We start from the raw sequence: 20,050 nt of genomic DNA on the forward strand, positions 1-20,050 counted from the left end.
TCCTGAAAAGTCATTCTACCTATGCCATAGGTAGGCTGCTAGGTGGCAAAGTAAAGATAGCACCAGATTTGAACTCAGGAAAAATTGGGTTCAAATCCTGCCACTAGCTATGTGGCCCTGGATGAGGCAGCCTCTCTCAGCCTCAGTTTCTCATCTGTAAAAATGGGAATAATAGCAACCACCTCACAGGGTTGTTGTGAAGATCAAATAACATAACCTGCATAAAGCACTTTGCAAACTTGACTCTATGTAAATACTTTACTAGTAGGACTCAGAAAATGAAGGTTATATTCATCCCTCTGCTGTTTACTAGCTAGTAGACCTTATAAGTCTTCTAACCTCTTGGAAACTCATATTCTTCACCTGGTAACATCAAAGATTTTTCTGAAGATGAAATAAGACACATGAAAACATCTTGCAAATTCCAAAATGCTATAGAAATATATGGTGTTCTAATGATATTTTCTCCCAAACAGTTAAAAACACAGCTCCAAGGATAACAGGAAAGTATTTCAGTTGTTTTTAAACAACCACTTTTTGTGAAGGAAATATAAAATGTTCAATAGACAATCTTGACAAGAAAAGGAGAAATACCTGTTTTTCAAATGTTGTTCTTTGGTAAATCCATTGATTAAAAACTTTTTTATTATTTTTAAAAATTGACATTGACTTAACAAAACTTTGGAGTGCTTACACAAATGTGAAAACTGAGAGAATATAATTTTCCTCTGCAAGTGTCCAGACAGATTAGGAATAGATATTTAAATCACCACTTTTCTCTTCCCACTGAGGTTTTCCAAATTTCAGCAGTTTCTATAACTACTTATCACTTGTTAATACCATGTGAAGAAGTTCAATTCAACCCCCTCCATAAGCCTTTCATGTGATTTCCTCAGGTTCTTTAACTTGGCAACCATGAAGCCTACTTATATGATTATTGTACAGGCAAAGTAACAATTGAAAGTATATCAGGGAGTTGTCTCTCCATCATCACCAGCCACTTGTGAAGATGAAAGAAGATAAAGATACGTGAAGACATTTTGTAAATGTTAAGACACTATATAAATGCTATCCAGATGTGTGGTATTCTTCTATTTTTCCCAAAATAGCCAAAAAAACCTGGAACTGCCCCAAAAGGCACTAAACTGTGCATACCCTTTGATCCAGCAATATCATTATAGGTCTATACCCCAAAGAGATCAAAGGAAAAAGAAAAGGGGCTATATATACATATTCATAGCAGTTCTTTTTGTGGTGGCAATGAACTAAGTGGGCACCCTTAAATTGGAGAATAGCTGAATAAATTATGTTGCATGATTATAATAGAATACTGTTATGCCATAAGAAATTACAAAAAGGATGATTTCAGAGAAATTTGTTAAGACTTTTGTGAAACGATTGATGCAGAGTGAACAGGACCAGGAGAACAATTTATACAATAACAACATGGTAAAAAATACACATCTTTAAAATGCTTAAGAATTCTGATCAATGCAATGACCAAAACCATAAGTCCAGAGGAATAATGAGGAGAAATGTTATCCACCTCCTGACAGAGAGATAATGGACTCAATATGCAGAATGAAACATACATCTTTGGACAAAGCCAACGTGAACATTTGTTTTGATTGACTATATTTATTGCAAGGCTTTTGTAACACTATCATAAGTCTCTTGTGATCCACTGCTCACTGTCTTCTCCAGCAGATTATCCCTTTACTCATCCCTTCTTTCTCCTGAAATGTTCTTCTCTCCTTTATTGTTGTTCAGTCATTCAGTCATGTCTGACTCTTCATGAACCAGTGGATCAGAGCATCACAATACTGTTGATGAGGTTTTCTTGGCAAGGATACTGGAGTGGTTTGCCATTTTTTTTCTCTAGTGGATTAAGGCAGACAGAGGTTAAGTGACTTACCAAGGGTCACACAGCTAGTAAGTAGCTAAGGCCAGATTCGAACTCAGGTCTTCCTGACTCCAGGCCCAACACTCTATCTACTGAGCCATCTAGCTGCCTCAATTTAGGGAACTTTGTTATTGTTTAGTCATTTTTAGTTGTGTCCAACTCTTAATGACCCCATTTGGGGTTTTCTTGGCAAAGATACTGGAGTGATTTGTCATTTCCTTCTGCAGCTCACTTTACAGTGAGGAAATTGAAGCAAATAGGATTAAGTGATTTGCCCAGGGTCACACAGCTAGGAAGTGTGAGAACAGATTGGAACTCAGAAAGATGAGTCTTCCTGACTCCAGTCCCAGTGCTCAAACCACTGTGACACCTAGCTGCTGCCTGATTTAGGGAGATATTCTCCCTAAATACTGGCTTTTTTCTCTATAGCCTTCAAATATGTCCAAGTCTTCTCCATCCCTAAAAATCTTCACCAGAACCTACCATCCTTTCATCCCCCATCATCTCTCTGTTCCTTTTCTCAGCCAAACTAGAAAAAGCTGTCTACACCTGCTACCTCTACTTCCTATCCTTTCAGTCACTCCTCAAACCTTTGCAATTTGATTTTCAAGCTCATCACTCAACTGAAATTGTTTTCTTCCAAATAACCAATCTTGGGCCAACCCTACAGCTGATCATCATGGAAGTCCTTACCTTGCCCATATCTGATCCAGTTGGGTTTTCCTCTCGATAGGCAACTTGGTAGCTTCCCACTCCTAGATTCACCACTTTGGTGCTAGACTTAGTGCAGGTACCCTATCATCTTTCATCCTATTGCAGCTCAGAACTCCAAAACTCAAGTGATCCACCAACCTCAGTTTCCCCTAGTAGCAGGAATCACAAGTTTGTACCACCATGTCTAGCTCTGTTCGGTTTTTAATGCTCTTCATGACCCTACTCCAACCTTTCTTTCCAGTATACTCTGTGTACTCTGTGGTCCAGACAAACTGGCCTTCTATCAATTCTTTCACGAGTGGCACTCCATCTCCTACATATTTGCACTGGCCATTCCCCATGTCGAAGTGCATTCCCTCCTTACTTCTGCCTCATAGAATCCTTTCCCTTCCTTCAAGACTGCTCAGCCATCACAATACTAATTAAAGCTTTCCTGATTCTCCCAACTACTAGTTTCTCTTCAGGATGCACTTAAGACTTACTCTATCATTCCCTAGCACTTCATCCTGAAGGCTCTCACTCCAGCTTTAGAATTCACATATTGGAAATACCCTTGGTCCTGTGACCTTTCCCTTTGATTGGATGGCTTCTCCCACAACTTCCATTTAAGAAGGGCACCCAGGCCAGCCATGTCACATTCCTCTTTGGGCTGGATTTCTCCTCTGGACTTCTACTCTGCCTCCATGTCTGGTACCTTTGTCTCTCTACCCCTTTTTAACCTCCCTTCATGTATTGTCTTCTCCAGTTCAAATTTAAGCTCCTTGAGGGTAAAGACTATCTTTCTTTCTACTTGTATTTGTATTCCCAGCACTTTGCAGAGTACTTGGCACATAGTAAGAGCTTAATAAATGCTAGTTGACTGACTGGTAGTGCCCTCATCTACCTCCTTTATATTTCATTACCTTGCACTTATTTTGTATTGATTTTCTATTCACATATATGTACATGGCTCTTCTGATAAACCGTAATCTACTTGAGAGTAGGGGTTTGTTGTTGTCACTGTACAAAATTGGTGTTAAATAAATGCTTGTGGATTAATCAATATCAACTCTAGGGAGAAGAGGCAATGATATCCATAGAAGCATAATTTCATTAGTATAAGAATTCCCAAATAAGGAAACTCCCTCTACGAATTCAGGTCAGCACCACCTCTGCAACTTAAAGAATCTTAGAGGGTTGCCTAGAGCACCTAAATATTAAGTAATTTGCCCAGAGTCACACAGCAAATATGTATTAGAGGCAGTGTAAAAGAATGGAGTGCCAAAACAGCAATGAGCAACCAGGAGGCCAGAGCCAGCAAGTGAAATAATGGGTGCTACAACCACACGAGTCAGCCCTTGCCTCTACTTTCCACTAAAGTCTTACCCAGGTATTGTGTATCACAAACTCTGCACTGGGGCTGGGAGGAGGAAGAACCCACTAAAAAGTGAAAATGTACTCTCTTGGCTCTCTATAGGATGAAATCCAAGTTCTTTCTATGTTTTTGTAACGTGAAAATAAGATGTTTTATGTTTGATGCCTTATGATCCTCAGTGCTTTAAAAAGAACAAATACCCAATTTAGGGGAATGTCAGAAGTTGACACTGGGTATCAATTTCACCCACACTGGAGTGGTTGAGCCAGAGTTGTGGTGAGAAATTCCCCAAATGTATCTGGGCCTTTCATGTCAGGAGAGGGCCTCTCACACAAGGGTTGTGCGAAAAGCCTTCCACATTACCAATTTACGTGTTTCAGGAAGACCAGGAAGAAACGATAACCAAACATAATGACATAAGATTCAAAAAGATCTGTTTCTCAAAGATCTGTTCCTTGGAGTTTTCCACATTTTTTCAAGAAACCAAAACAAGATTCTGCTAACCCAGTTACCACCGGTGAATATCCTCAGAAATAAGACCAGCTGAAATTAAGAAGTTCTTTCCACTTTCCAACCACCATCACCACCAAATCCATCTTTCACACCACTAAATTAATCTTCCTAATATACATCTCTGCTCACATTATATCCTAGCTTCATTGATTCTCTATAGACTTTTGAACAAAAGCCAGACCCCTTAATCTGATATTTAAGGCCCTTTACAAACTGACTCCAATGTATCTTTCCAGTTTTATTTCATATGAGTGTCCTATATGGCAGCTAAACTGTACTATTTGCCATTTCTCAAACATGTCCATATTTTTCTGCTTTCCTGCCTTTATCCAAATTGTTCCCTATTCATGAAATACCCTTCCTTCTAGTTCTTCTATCCCTACTCATTTGAATCCCACCCATTCTTCAAGACTCTGCTCAAGTGGCATTTCCTCCCTGAAGCCTACCCTGATTACTGTAACCGTAAGGAATTCTTCCTCTGAGTTCTTACATTACTTTGTTTTGTGACTCTTCTAGACACTGAGAACACTCTACTGTGTGTGTGTGTGTGTGTGTGTGTGTGTGTGTGTGTGTACAAGTCTTCCCTCCCTACTACAATATAAGCTCCTTTGGATAGAGACCATGTCTTATTCATCCTTAAATTCCCTTCAGGGTCTAGTACAATGCCTTTGTCTAGTTACTTCTCAAATAAACATTTGCTGAATGGCAGAAGCATGGATGGTTGGATGGATGGATGGATGGATGGATGGATGGATAGATAGATGGATGGATAAGTGATTGCAGATGCATTACATCTTTTCATATGAAAAAGAAGTGTTCAGTAAACCAAAGCTGATGAACTTGAAATCTGTGGAATCTTGTCTGACATAAGCATTGTTCTCTCTGGAAACAACAGTAAAAACAATTATGATAATATAAGGAAGAGGAATTTCTTGTTTCCATCCCAAAATTTAGGATGTTCAGGAAGGAAAAAGCATAAACTTACAGTTAGACCCTGGGAAGATCAGCAATTGTTATTCCACCATTCATTAAGCACCTACTATGAGCAATGCACTGTGCTAGTCAGGGTAGAAGAAAATAGTACGTAAGCTCCTTGAGAGAAGAGACTGTTTTCAGCCTGTCTTTTATCTTCAGTGCCCCGCACAGTGCTCTCCACACAGTGAATGCTCAATAAATGCTTCTTATTGTTAATGAACATAAAAATAATTAAGGCATGATAAGTGACCTCATAGATTCCCCCACTAGTAGAAAGAAAATTTTCCAATAAATTTGGGATACAGATAAACTGTTTAAGGAGGAAAATAATTTATAACTACCCCAGTCTCTATGAACCCTACCAGCAATCTGTGCATTTCTTAGCATAAGAGCAAACCAGTTCTTGGAGGAGGGCAGTGATGTGTATACATAGATGTGTTACTCTTAGTGCAATCAAGAAGTTTCCCTCATCAAGAGAGGTGAATAGGAGCACCAGATTGGAAGAATAGTAACACATTTCTCACCAAAAAAGTGGGGAAATACATAAAAAACTTATTTCTTTCTTCCACATATATGGAGTTATGAAGGATTTCTGGGAAGCCAACAAACTGAAAGGTCACCTAGAAATCAGGATACCCACTGTCCCACTCAAAAGTAGCCATAGACACACCAAACTGATCTCCCAATACTAAAATTGTTAGGCTTTATTTAAGTAGAACTTAAAGTCTCCAAAGATATGACAGAGGAAACATTGATAAAATAAAATAATAAGGTGGGTTAAAAAACAACATTCATTAAGTACCTACCAAAGCAATGTAGTATGTGCCAGAGATTGAAAGAGGAGTAATGACACAGTGTCCTGTCCTCAAGAAGTTTACAATCTAATATCAAGGATAAGGCAGACACTCAAAGAAAAATGATCCTTTTTTGGAAGAATGTAAAGAGGCAAGGTGATGGGAGCCATAATGTCATATATGAAGAATACCAAGAAGGCCAGTTTAACCACACCATAAAATGCAGAAAGGGGAGTAATATGTAATGGGGATGGGAAGATGTTTTGTAGCAAGGCTGTAAAGGAATTTAAAAGGCAAACAAAGGAATTTATATTTGATCCTTGAGATAATAGGGAGCCATGAGCACTTACGCAGTGGGTCAGTGACATGGTTGAACATAGAGGCTGAATTGGAATGGGAAGAGTTTTGAGACAGGGAGACCATTTAGGAGACTATTAAAATAGTCCAGGTGAGGGTGGTGGAAACCTGAACCAGAGTTATGGCCAATTATCTAAGTCATCTTTTCTATACTGACATACAGTTAATGGAATTACATTGCATTATGAGAAACATGAGGATTGCAGAGACACAAGGTAAGACTTATATGAAATGATGTAGAGTGGAGAGAATAAAGTCAAAATAATAATATAGAAAATTACTATAACAACATAAATAAAGACAACATTGATAGGCAAAAAAATTGTAGTAGAATGTGATGATTAGTTACTGTCATACTAGCAAAGCTAAAGGATGCATGCCTCCTTTCTTAGCAATTAAATCAACATGCCTTACTCCATGAGAGGCAGGAGGAAGACAAAAGCAGAAAGAAAGGTGGCATCTAGGCCCGAAAGTTCCCACCTTTGATCCATATTCACTTTGTGATCCTGGGCACATCATTTAACTTCACAATGTTCTGGGTACTAAACTTGCAGAGAAGGTGCCAACCTGCATTGGTAAAAGGAATTTCTTCCTCTGGGAGTTCCCTATATCAATGAAATCACAAGTCCAGTTCCTATTCTTATCCCTATCTGATTAGATGCCAGAGATAGAGTGACAAAAAGGAACTAGTGCCTATCCTCATTTGACTGCTTTGGGGTTAGAGGAGGATGTATGTTCTAATGGGCTGTGGCTGGGTGTTTGTTGAGAAGTACCTGTTCTGTCAAAACAAAATATATAAATAAAATTTAAAAAGAAATTGGTATTTTGATAAGAGTAAATGGGTTGAGGAAAAGATGATGCAGTAAGTTTTAGAAATGTTGATTTTTAGGATCTGGAAGTATGTCTAAGTATATCCAGCAAACAATTGGAAATATGGAAACAGAGCTCAGGGGAGAGATAAGGAGTTGGCAATATATATTTGGTTGTGTTCTACATAGAAGTAATCATTGAAGCCTTGGGAGTAGATGAAATTGCCAAGGGAAAGTGTGTAGAAACAGAAACAGAATGAAAATGGAGTCTTGGGGGATATTCGTCATTAGAGAACGGAAGGGAGATTGTTGGGCATAAGGGGGTTTGCTTGGGGAGAACTTGCTTTGAAACTTAAGAAAGTTGTGTTATGTGTTAAACTATTGTTTTTTCTTAAAGACCAAAAAGATGTATCTATTTCTGAATATCTACTAGTTGATCTTGGGAGATTTAAGAGGATCCCATTACACATCAAAATAATGTTTACAAGATATTGTGTTTTTAACTAACTTTTATGCACTATTCCAGTGTAACCTAATGTCCCATATTGTGTGGTAGGCTAATAATTTTTTCTACATTGTGTTATTATTAAGTATTATATTGTGTTCAGCTAAATACATACTCAGTGGAGAAGAATAATGAGAATATTTAGGTCAACAGAAAACATCTGCTCTTACGGAAAAAACCCATTATCAATCAAGAAAAACAGAAATAAATGACCTTAATAAATCGAGAAATCATCTACAAGGATCTCAGCAACCAATAAGGTTCACAGACAGTCTGGCTATCTCCCAGGCAACCCTTCTCTAAAGAAATTATGGGATAGCACACATATATATACATATATATACATATAGGTATGTGTACATATATATGTGTATATATATATATATATATACACATATATATATGTAAAGAACAAATGTTAAAAGCAACTATGATGGGCCAGAGGTAAGAGAGTAGAAAAATGGAAGCAAGGAGAAGATTACATTATAGCAAAAAAGATAGGGAGATAATAAAAGATCTTACCAGATCTTTATTTAGGGGAATAATCTATACAGGTACATGTCCAACTTTCAATATAGACTTATTGGAAACTCCCCTTTTTACACTATTCTTCTAGATAAACAGTGTTATTGTTCCCCCAAACCAGCAATTCATTTACCATTTCCCCATCTTTGCACAAGCTGATACTCCATTCTTGGAATAGACTTCCTTCCTGACCTTCTTTTTGAAAACTTAGCTTCCTTCAAGACTCAGCTCAGGAGCTACCTCCTCTGTGAATCATTTCCTTATTTTCCTAATTGTTAGTTCTCTCCCTTTCCTCAATTTCCCTCATATTTACTTGAAATCCAGGGCACCATGGATATCTCTGTCACCTCTAGCTTGGGCTCTACCTTGGGCTCAGTGGTGTGTGTAATGCAATTAGGTAAATATGGCTCAAGTCTTCATTCCAGTGAACATTATCAATTCATAAACTAATTAGTAACCATAAATTAGGTAGCAAAGAATTTAGTTAAAACATCATGGCAAAGTAACTGAAAAAAAAATAAAGTGGAACCAGAGTCATTCTGTTTTCACCCCAACCCCATATCCAAAATAAGTACAATCTTTGATAGGTACTGATGGAGAAGTAACAACTTCTAAGGAAACCTACTCAGGAGTAGGAAAACTCTCCTGCCTATGGAAAAGAAGATGGGGTGGTATACAGAAAAAATAAGAAACAATAAGTTCTACTTGTTGTTAATGATGCCTCTCACATTTGGTACCAGGAATAACAAGAAGCTATAATAAACAGGAGTTTATTGAGCAAGTGAGCTACATGGTCAAACCTATGAAATGTAGAAGATAGATTGGAGAGCGGAGAGATTTGAGTGAGGGAATATATAACAGTTTGGGAGTAGGAACAAAGAAAATAGGTTGTGGGAATGATAAAAGGTTTGGACCAATAGGATGAGAACAGTGGAACAAGAGATCTCAGACTGAAAGATGGTGCATTATTGAAGTGGCTGCCTCTATAGTCAAGACAAGAAAGAAAATGAAACCATTAGAGAGAGGATGGACTAAAAGAACAGAGAGGGACTGAGATCATGATGATAGTGAAACACAGATTCAGGAAATGAAACATGATAGAAGAAGTGGATAAACAGAATATTGTCACCACAAAAGATAATTTCAGAGTATTGAATCTTGAAGGTAGAAAAGGGGTGAAAGGATTCTAGGAAGATGGTGAAATAAGGCAGGAAATTACTTAGCTCTCCCAAATTCCCCCATAGTCAATATAAAATAATTCCTCAGAGCACACTTTGAGTGACAGAAATAATTTAAAGTCAGGGCAAAGCAGTTGTCCACCTAAGGCAACTTGAGAATACCTTAGGAAAGACCCAAGCTCCCAGGCTGTGGCTTGGCCTGATTGCAGTAGAAATACCTTCAGGTAGATACTGCCGAATTGGCCTCGGGGCAGCTGTGTAGGTGGCAGTCTCATCTTCAGGAACTTTAGTCTCACATACAGTGTGGGGGTCAAGCAGCTGATCGGGGGAAGACTGCAGGGCCCTGTGCTGGTGCTGGATGCAAGGCCCAAGTGCACTGACCTGATGCCATCCCTGGCTGTGTCTATGGGTAAGGAGGACTAAGAACACACTGGTGAGTGTGGTCCCAGAAGGCAGGAAGCCTGCTGGCTTGTGGGTATTCACAGAGTCCCTGGTTTTGGTTACAGGGCAGAAGGGTGAACTAAAGCTTGCAGCTGCAGGAGGGACTGCAGAGAACAAGAGCATTTGTGGTGACAGAGTTGTAGATCACCCTGGTCATGGCTTAGGAGTAGAGAGGATTACCTGAGGTCAAGCTCTCAGATTGGGCTCAGAAAACAACAATCCAAAAAACCTGAAGTTTTAGATATTATCCCTTATATCTCAGGACCAGAGCCTGACTTTAACACAAAGTTAACAGACAAGATATAAGCTGTTAAAGTAAATAAACAAAAGCTATGAGTTAGCAAAATAGAAAGAACCCAAACATAGATAGTTATTATGGTGATAGAGATCTGGGTTCAAACTCAGAAAAAGATAGTGAAGTTAAAACTGCTACTTCTGTCTCAAAGAAAAAAGCAAAATGGTCACAAACCCAAAAAGAGTTTTAGGAAGAGCTTAAAAAGGACTTTAAAATCAAATAAGAGAGATTAAGGGGATGTAAAATGGATAATTTTGATAACATGAAATTTAAAAGGTTTTGTACAAATAAAACTAATGTAGCAGATATTAAAAGGAAAGTAGAAAATTGGACGGGGGGAATCTTATAAACAATTTCTCAGATAAAGGTCTCATATCTTTGTCAGATTTATGAGAACTTTGTCAAATTTATGAGAATGTGAGTCATTCCCCAATTGATAAATAGTCAAAGGATATGGACAGTTTTTGATGAAAAAATCAAAACTGTATATAGTTATATGAAAAAAATGCTCTAAACATTATTGATTAGAGAAATGTGAATTAAAACAGCTTTGATATATCACCTCACACCTGTCAGATTGACTAAAATCAAAAAAAGGGGAAAAGGACAAATATTGGAGGGGATGTGGAAAAATTGAGACGTTAATACACTGTTGGTAGAACCGCAAATTGATTTGACCATTTTAGAGAGCAATCTGGAATTATGTTCAAAGAGTTATAAAAACTGTATATACCTTTTGACCCGGCAATACCACTATTAGGTCTGTTTCCCAAGGTGATAAGGGAAAAAGGAAAAGAACCTATGTGTTCTAAAATATTTGTAGCAACTCTCTTTGTGATGGCAAAGAACTAAAAGTTGAGGGGATGCCCATCAATTGGAGAATGGCTAAACAAGTTGTAGTATATGACTGTGATGGAATACTACTGCATTTTAAGAACTGATGAGCTGGTTGATTTTAGAAAAACATGGAGAGACTTGCATGGAAATAATGAAAAGTGAAGTGGGCACAATCAAAAGAATGTTGTATATAGTAACAGCAATATTGTTCAAAGAATAATTGTAAATAACCAATTTATTCTGAGTACTTTAAATACTTAAATCAACTACAAAGGATCTATGAAAGAAGATGCTATATACTTCCAATGAAAGAACTAATAAATAGAAGTAGGCATAGTATGGTTTTACATATATTTATAAATCTGCGTCAAATGGTGGCCTTCTCTAGTGCGAGGTGGGAAAGGAGGAATACAGTTCAGAACTTAAAATGTAACAAAAAAATAAATAAAGAGGGAAAAAAGATTTAAGAAAAATTTTAATGGTAGAAAAGCATCAAGTTTCAATTTCTAAGGTGGCTACTCCAGGGGGAGGCTGAAATAGAGCAAAGGCAGAAATCACAGGGTTTGAGAAGGTTGTAAAGTGAAGCAAGCCTGGTGCCGTAGAAAGAGCTCTGGAACTAGCAGTGGGGGGACCTGGGTTTAAGTTCTGTAACAGACACTCACTAGCTGAGTTTCTTTCATCAAATCGCTTAGTCCATTTTTCTTTTTCTTAGTCCACTTTTCTTAATACATTTGCTCATCTCTAAAATGTAGGATAACATCACCAATTTCATGAAGTTGTGGTGAAGATCAAAAGTGATAATGTATGTAAAACACCTTGCAAATATTAAGGCACAGCATAAATGTTAGCCTTTATTATTATTATTATGTTTAAAGAGTTATAAACATGAATATTGACATCACTAAAGATGGCAGGGGTTACAGTAGAAAATATTGATATGATGGAGCTGTCACAGATCCTATCTTGCAGGTACTTGCCATGGGGCCCATGGTGATGGGTGTGGGAAAGGACCATAGGCAGAAGAGCTTCTCAGTACTCATGGAGAAAAAAAGGCCAGGGAAAAAAAGGTATACAGTACAACTATCAGAAGTTTAATCAGAAATGATGCACATACACATGCACAAACACATGCAAATCCTTAGTAATATGGATAATAGTCTCACTTAAGGTACTTAGAAGAACCCATTTACTAAGTTTAAGGAATTGACTTTTGCAATTTATTTTTGCAAGGAATAGGGTACTCCTCTGGCAGTATTTTGACTATAACAACTCTAGGAAAGATAAGAACATCATTTTGATGTTGTGTTGCTTCATTCAAACACACTATTATTGTTTCTTGGATGTTTTGGTGCAGGGGTGGGGAACCTGAGGCCTTGAGGCCACGTGTGGCCCTCTAGGTCCTCAAGCGCGGCCCTTTGACTTCACAGAACAAATCCCCTTAATAAAAGGATTTATTCTATAAAACTTGAACTCAGTCAAAAGGCCACACCCCAGGACCTAGAAGGCCTCAGGTTCCCACTCCTGTTTTGGTGTAATATCATAGTGAAAATATCAAGACATAAGTTTCAGAGACCTTACTTCTGTGTACAACTTCCATGCAAAGATAAATTACTTCTACATGGGAACAAATACTATAGATCATTGATTTATTTGGCACCTTCTAGGCAGGGTCAAGGTCTTATTTATCAGGGGAAAATGGGCAAAAAGCAATCAAGGCACAAATTCTGCCAAATATGAAGAATTGAGGTTCTGTTAACTAATAGTCCTGTCTGAGCTTGTTCCATCAAACTTCTGAACTAGCAACTTCTTGTAAATTGTGTATAATCCAAACAGTAGAAGATTAGCCATATAGATTCCATTCTTTCTATACGACAAATTTCAGTAATATAAGAGGGCACCATTTCTATTATTGCACCACAATGATGATGATTGAAGCATTTCTTAAAAGTATCTACCTTTTAAAAAGCATTTTCTTTTTGTTGGATGTTTCTTAGACAAAAAATGAATTTTTTAAGTTCATAAAGGAATTTGGACTTAGCTATATTTCAATAATTTCTCAGAGTTCAACAAAGTCATAGAAAATCAGGCAAAAAAACTTTATTTCTGTTGTGTGGAAAACAGTGGATATTAGAAAGTTATGGGAAGATAACCTTTGCATGGAAGAAGATGAAAGTCATGAAGGGTCTCTCCTACTAACCCAAGAAGATAAATTATAATGCCAGATCTTTTTCCCTAGAGTGAGAAAAGGGTTATAGTCACAGAATGTCAAGGCTGGAAGAGATCTTAGACATCAACCAGTACAATTTGAGAATCCTAAAGTGTTGAAGTGACTTACCTAAGGCCACACAAGTAAGGGACAGATTTACAGGACCAGAATATAGATTTTCTGATACCAAATCATTCACTCTTTCTACTCTACCATACTTCCTTCCATGCTCTGGTGAAAGAATTCTTTTTCTATTTGTATGCTTGGGATTTAATCAGCTATTCACCTGGGGTGTGGGAAGAGCACAGCAAAGTACAGGCCATGTATAGGATGCTGAAAACAATAATGTAATCAGAGTCCATAGAGTGGACTCTGCCAGGAGTCTCCTCTGCAGATGTATCCAGTGTCTATCAGCATCAAAGGAGCCCTCTGTTGTGATATAATGAAAAGAGCACTAAACTTGGAATCAAAGACTCAGAAGACCTGAGTTTGCATCCTGGCTCTATCACTTACTAGCTGTGTGGCATTGGACGTTACTTCACCCCTCTCGGTTAGTTGTTCTTTATAAAAAAAATAGGTCAGAATAGATTATCTGCAAAGTCCCATGTAATGGTAGCATTCTGTGATCTGGTTAAACTGATGGGTTTAAAATTCAGCTAATGAGTGAGAAGGGAAACATCAACTGGCCGTGAGGGACACAGGGGCAAGAACTAGAACATGTCTTTGGTCTAGGAAGGAACCATTGTAGTAGGAGAACATAGCAAAAGCCAGATTCAGCAAGAGAGATATCTGAGTACCTAATACTAATCTACGGCAGTAAAGGGAGGTAACATAACTACTGTTATCTTACTTTGGGTCAGAGCTGAAAACTACAATTGGCCTTGTTACATGACAATGACAAAGACAAGGAGGAGGAGAAAGCAAAGATCAAAATTCTAGGGTGTACTGGTGGTAGAAATGAATGATGTTCTTCTTGTCTTGTGGGTTGCCCTAGACCTTATCACATTATAGAATCCCAAGTGTAGGACCCTGGTTTGGAATCAAGTGGAAACAGTATTTTCTCAGTTGTTTAGTTCTTACTTTCTAGAACAATTTTGCTGCATTATCCTACCATAAGAAGAAAACCAAAGAGGGCCTAGATAAGTATTTTTCTCTCTTGTATGCTTGAGAAGGAATATTCATTGTGCCCTCCTGAGCTCAAAGAGAAAAATTGACTCAATATTTATTAACATCTTTCATGTATGCTTACTAGGAGCTATCTTGTGGCCCAAGTAATTCAAAGTAATTATAAACTTCAAAGGCACCCTAAATCTAGTTCTCAGAAAGGAAAAAAATCTATCTTTGAGATGGAAAAAATTTCATTTAACATTTTAGTAGTCCTTTGAACTTCTATAGACTCTTTAAAGAAAGATACCAATAAGCTTTATGAGTCTCACAAGATCTCTACAAGGTAGATGGAGACCCATTTCTCTAATTACCACTCTGTCACTCTGTAGCGTCTAACAGGACAGCAGTTTTGGCCAGAAAATGAAAAATGATATTGTATCTACTCGAATAGAGACAGAGAGACTGGAGCTGTGATTTCTTTAGTGTAAGGAACTCTCAGGTGAGGAAGCTCCCTCTACCAATGTAGTCCCCTTCCAGCTCTAATCCTACATGCTATTCAAGAAAAGGGGAACAAGTAAAATAAGAATTACATTTTCTAGAAGGGAGAAGGAAAAAAGACTAAAAAATAAGTTGTATAGGCAACAAAAGAGAAAAAACCGACTAAAACCAAAAAGGACAACAAGCAGAATTCAAAAGCAGAAAAATAAGAATTGAGAACAAAGAAATGGAAAGAGCTCAGCAACAATAATTTTCAAATTCACAGATTTTGATGAAGAGTTTTATTGAATTGTATCTTTAGTGTATAGTTCTCTACTATATTCCACTGTTTATTGCTGGAAGATTTCCCATAACTTTAAAAATAAGAGTATGGTAGAATGATGTTCCTATGGGGAAATCAGTTTTGTTGCTTTATATTGTTGGGGGAGAGGTGCTTATTTATTTTTAATTATGTTGTATTGCAAGTTCATTTCTTTTCTATGTTTCTTCTCCATAATTTCAAAATCTTATTTATCCTAAATTTCCTTTTGTATACAGGGTCATTTTCCTTTAAATCAGTCATCTTCCAAATCAATCAGTCCATGCTGACAAATACTAGCAACAATTCTTACTGGTAAGAACGAAAGTAGAAAGAAATTATCAGAGATTTGGAATACACAATTGGTTGTAACTGACCTACCTACCACCTTTTAGCTCAGAAAAAAACATAGTTGCTCCTAAAATCATGTCTGGCAGCCTTTTCCCATTAAAGGTATTCAAATAGCAACAGAGAAAGTGTAAAGAGTAATTCTTCACTAGAATAGGTGCTTTCAGAATGTGAACCATTCCAGCTATTAATTTTATTTTTTTGGCTAACCCCTCTTCCTAATGTGCTTAAAGGGTATTGCCTTGAGAATTAGTTGTGATCCAAAATTCTTTTTTTTCCCTAGGAAATTTTTTACAACTCTTTAGAGAGAGGAGAACACAGCATGATGGGAAAACCCACCTTACAACCTGTATGCATTGTAAACCAAGCTGAGAGCCCATTAACTGCTATAGCATATCCAAACCCAAAGCAAAAATAGAGCTAACACTTTCCCAGAAAAGTCCACAGTCTGGTTTCCCACACCGCCATTTTAAGGGAGAAAGGACAACAACTGCCAGAGAATTATTTTGTCTCTCAATTTTGCCCCCATTTTTTCTTCACATATGCCTAAAAACCTATGGGTTGAGTAAAAACTAAGTCAATTTAGTATCAGCTAGTCAGTTTAATTGAACAAGCATTTCTTGAACACCTACATTATGCCACGTGCTACTAGGTGCTGGGGATAGAGACGAAAACAAAAGAAAACACAACACAATGGTCCCGGCTCTCTAGGAGTTTACTTTCTCGAGGGACAAAAAATAAGCATGTGTAAACTAATATAAAGTATATCCAAAGTAATGTACTGGTGGGGGGGGGACGGGAATTGGAGACTAAGAATTGGAGGAATTGGCAAAGGCTTCTTGTAGAAGGTGACTCTTGAGCTGAGGTTTAAATAAAGTTAGTGGTAGAAGGTTCCCAAGAAGTGGAGATGAGGAGGCAGAATGTTCTAGGCCTAGGAGCCAGCCTGTGTCACTTTCAAATAATCTTCTCACTTCCTTTGAAGGGGGGGGGTAGAGTAGGTAAGCAGCTAAAAGGAAGTCCCAGGGCAAAATGCACATCAGTAACTGAATAGGTATAAGTTAAGGGTCTGATATTTTCATGGATACATGACAGCTAGGTGACACAGTGGATAGAGTGTGATACTAGCTATGTAATGCTGTACAAATCCCTTAACCTCTGTTTGCCTCAGTTTATTCAGATGTAAAATGGGGACAATAATAGCACCTACCTCCCAAGGTTATTGTGAGGTTCAGATGAGATCATATTTGTAAAGCACTTAGCACAGTGCCTGGCACATAGTAAGTGCTATATAAATGTATATATAAATATATGATCATCGTCATCATTATTATTATCTATCACATATGTATATAAGTTCTCTTTATGATGGAGTGGGATAACTTTAAAAATAAAATCATGTAGGTTCATTGCATAAATGTTGTGTTCCCTCCCCTCACCACAGATTTAGTGACTTTCTACAGTATTACTGCATCTATGCATTTTCTAGCCCATTGATCACTAAAAGGAGAGCATAATTCTTGGTACACTGGGTGCCAGCAAGAGCGGAGTCACTAGCATCATAACTGCAGTGACTCTGCAACATCAGTGATGATGAGGCTACATAGCTTGGCAGGGGGTATAGCCAAGCTCATTCAAAATCAAAATGGGCATAGCTAATACACTCTCCCAGCAACCACACAGCAGGTTGCTGTGGCTACCAATCTATTATTCCCTCCAGCCAGGCATAAGAATACAGGCAGAGGATGCAGGAAGGCTCTTCTGACTGCCACACCCAAGAGGCAATCAATATAGCCAACATCCTCCTGGGCTCAAAAGAGAAAATTTAGCCCAGTACTGCCTCATTACAGAGTAAAGTCCCTAGTGTAGCATGTGGTAAATATATGTATCATTCTTCATTGAATTTTAGTGCAAAATATAATGGGCACTAATCTACTTATTGAAGGTACTTTTCTAGGGCCAAATCTTCCAAAGTTCTCTTTAATAATGATTTCTTTCAAACAAGCACTTACTCTTTAAACCTTACAATCAATAAAGCTATCATCTTGCATAATAAATATGATTTCTTTTAACCACCTTTCCAAATGTACTATTTTTCATCAATACGTTCCAGGAAAATAGTTTCTAGATTCTTTTTCAGATTATATTGTTCCTTTGCACCTAAAAAAAGGGTGTCAATATTTGCATACTGCTGAGATGCAGAAACCTGATCATTCCATCAGGTTTCAGAGTTTGTGGATTATAGAGAATGGCTCCTTGTTCCACAAATGATGTATACCGTCATCAAAACAAAATAGAAAGATTGTAAGCTATCATATTTAGATTGTAAGCTCTCAGTGGGGAACACTTAATATATGCTCTTGAGGAGGATAATTAAGGAAATGTGCAATTCAGAACATCTTTCAAAATGGTAGCCGCTTCTATATTTTCTCCTCTCTATATAAATTTCAATTTTTTCAGAATAAAACCACTTTCAAAAAAAAGGATGATGGGGGAAGGAGTGTAAATTCCTGCCTTAAAAAGTCACACTTTGAAAAATATTTCCTGCACATAATCAAAGATATATCTGTTTATATGAGGGAAGATATGGTGTGCTGGAAAGCACACTGAATTTGGTGAGTGAACTGCGAGGTTCAAACTCTGACTTTGCTACTTAGTACCTTGGGACCTTGGAAAAATCACTAACTAAATACTGTTTTCCACATCCATCAAATGGTAATAATACTTATGTTACCTAACTCATAGAGTTATCATCAGGATCAAGTGAGATTATACATATAAAGCCCTTTATAAACTACACAACATTCTGTAAATATGAAGTATGTATTATTAGTAGTATTAGTATTTCTATTTTTCATAGTGATTAAGTTTAGTTCTAACTCTGTCTTTTCCATCCAAAAAAGGCTTTATTGGAATGAATGGGAATTGGAATGAAAAGGGGTATGGATGGAGTCCTTACTTCTGTGGAATAAATTACCTAACCTTTCTGAACCCTGTAAAGTATACTGCAGCTGTCCCATTATATCAGGGTTTAAGATTCCATCTAGCATATCATTCTAACCCCCTGCCTCTAAGGAATGGAAGTTTGCTTAGTAAAATTTTTATTATATAAATTGCCTATAATTTTTTTAAACAATGCACTACGTTACACACCTCCAAAAGCTGAAATTTAACAATAGCACAATGTTCTGTGCAAAAGATCTTTTGTAAGATATATCATTTCCCTGTCTCCCTAGAAAATGACTGAAATCTCCTTGATGCCTGCCCTACATTCTCCAGGGAAAGAAACAAGTAGTGTCATGTAACAGTGGCTTCAGCATAAAGTGACAATTATGATTATATGTACTTTTTCAAAGGTCTTTTAAAAATTATTTCATGGGAAACTACTATTACTAGTTGTTAAATTTCTCTGAGAAAAAGGATAATTTCCAAAGACTTTTTTTACCAAGAAATTGGCATGATAGAAATGAACAGAAATTAACATTATTTTCAAGATTGAACTATAGTGTATGAGATAGTTTAAGAAACCAGAATTCAGACCTGGCTGCCATGACTGCTCATTTTCTAAAGAAAACTCTCCTTTGCTATACACTGGAAATGGCAACTTTGTTCCCAATACGCTCCTTCTTTGTCCATAGTGATAAATCATTTATATTGGGAAACTAAGTCTAGAGGGAAATGACTGAAAACAAGGTAACTACTCTACAGATCCAGACCCTTAGGTGGGCAAGAACAGAGGAGACATTAATGACTGTGGAACCAGAAAATTATTTTCTTTTTCTTTATATTCTGCCTCACTAAAAAAAATATTATACATGTATGGGACAATTATGGCATCAGAGGACAGATTACATGGGGAGGTTGAGAGGGGAGGAATTTGAGGAAGGAAAAGAGGTATTAAGTCCCTGTGTGAAAAATAAATATCAGCCTGACTACTTAAAGAAAAATGTGACTCATTTCCTTCTAAATGAGGGATGTAACTTGGAAATCAACTACTCAGTATAGAAGGCTAATAAGATATTTATCTATGAAATGTCTTAACTCTTGATCTCAAAGGGGCTATGTTTCTAAAGGTTTGATTCTAGAGGACTGGGTGGCCAGATGGGAAAAGAGGAGCACTCCAAGAGAATGAACTACTTGTATTATGGGCTAGTGACAAAATGGAACACAGCCTACCATGTCCCTCTTCCTCTAATAGGGGGAAAGGGCAATAGAGTGGGTAAAGAATGGACCATCTAGGGAAGTCTGGAGAAGAAATAAAAGACAGGATTTGGACTTATTGCCTATGACATTTTAATTTTAAGATATATAAAATTATAAACTTTAGGAAATTTAGAGAGAAGGAAGAGGAAAGAAAGAAAGAAAGAAAGAAAGAAAGAAAGAAAGAAAGAAAGAA

This window comes from Vombatus ursinus, unplaced genomic scaffold, assembly GCF_900497805.2.
Source record: "Vombatus ursinus unplaced genomic scaffold, bare-nosed wombat genome assembly UNPS02014852.1, whole genome shotgun sequence".
Taxonomy (NCBI): Eukaryota; Metazoa; Chordata; class Mammalia; order Diprotodontia; family Vombatidae; genus Vombatus; species Vombatus ursinus.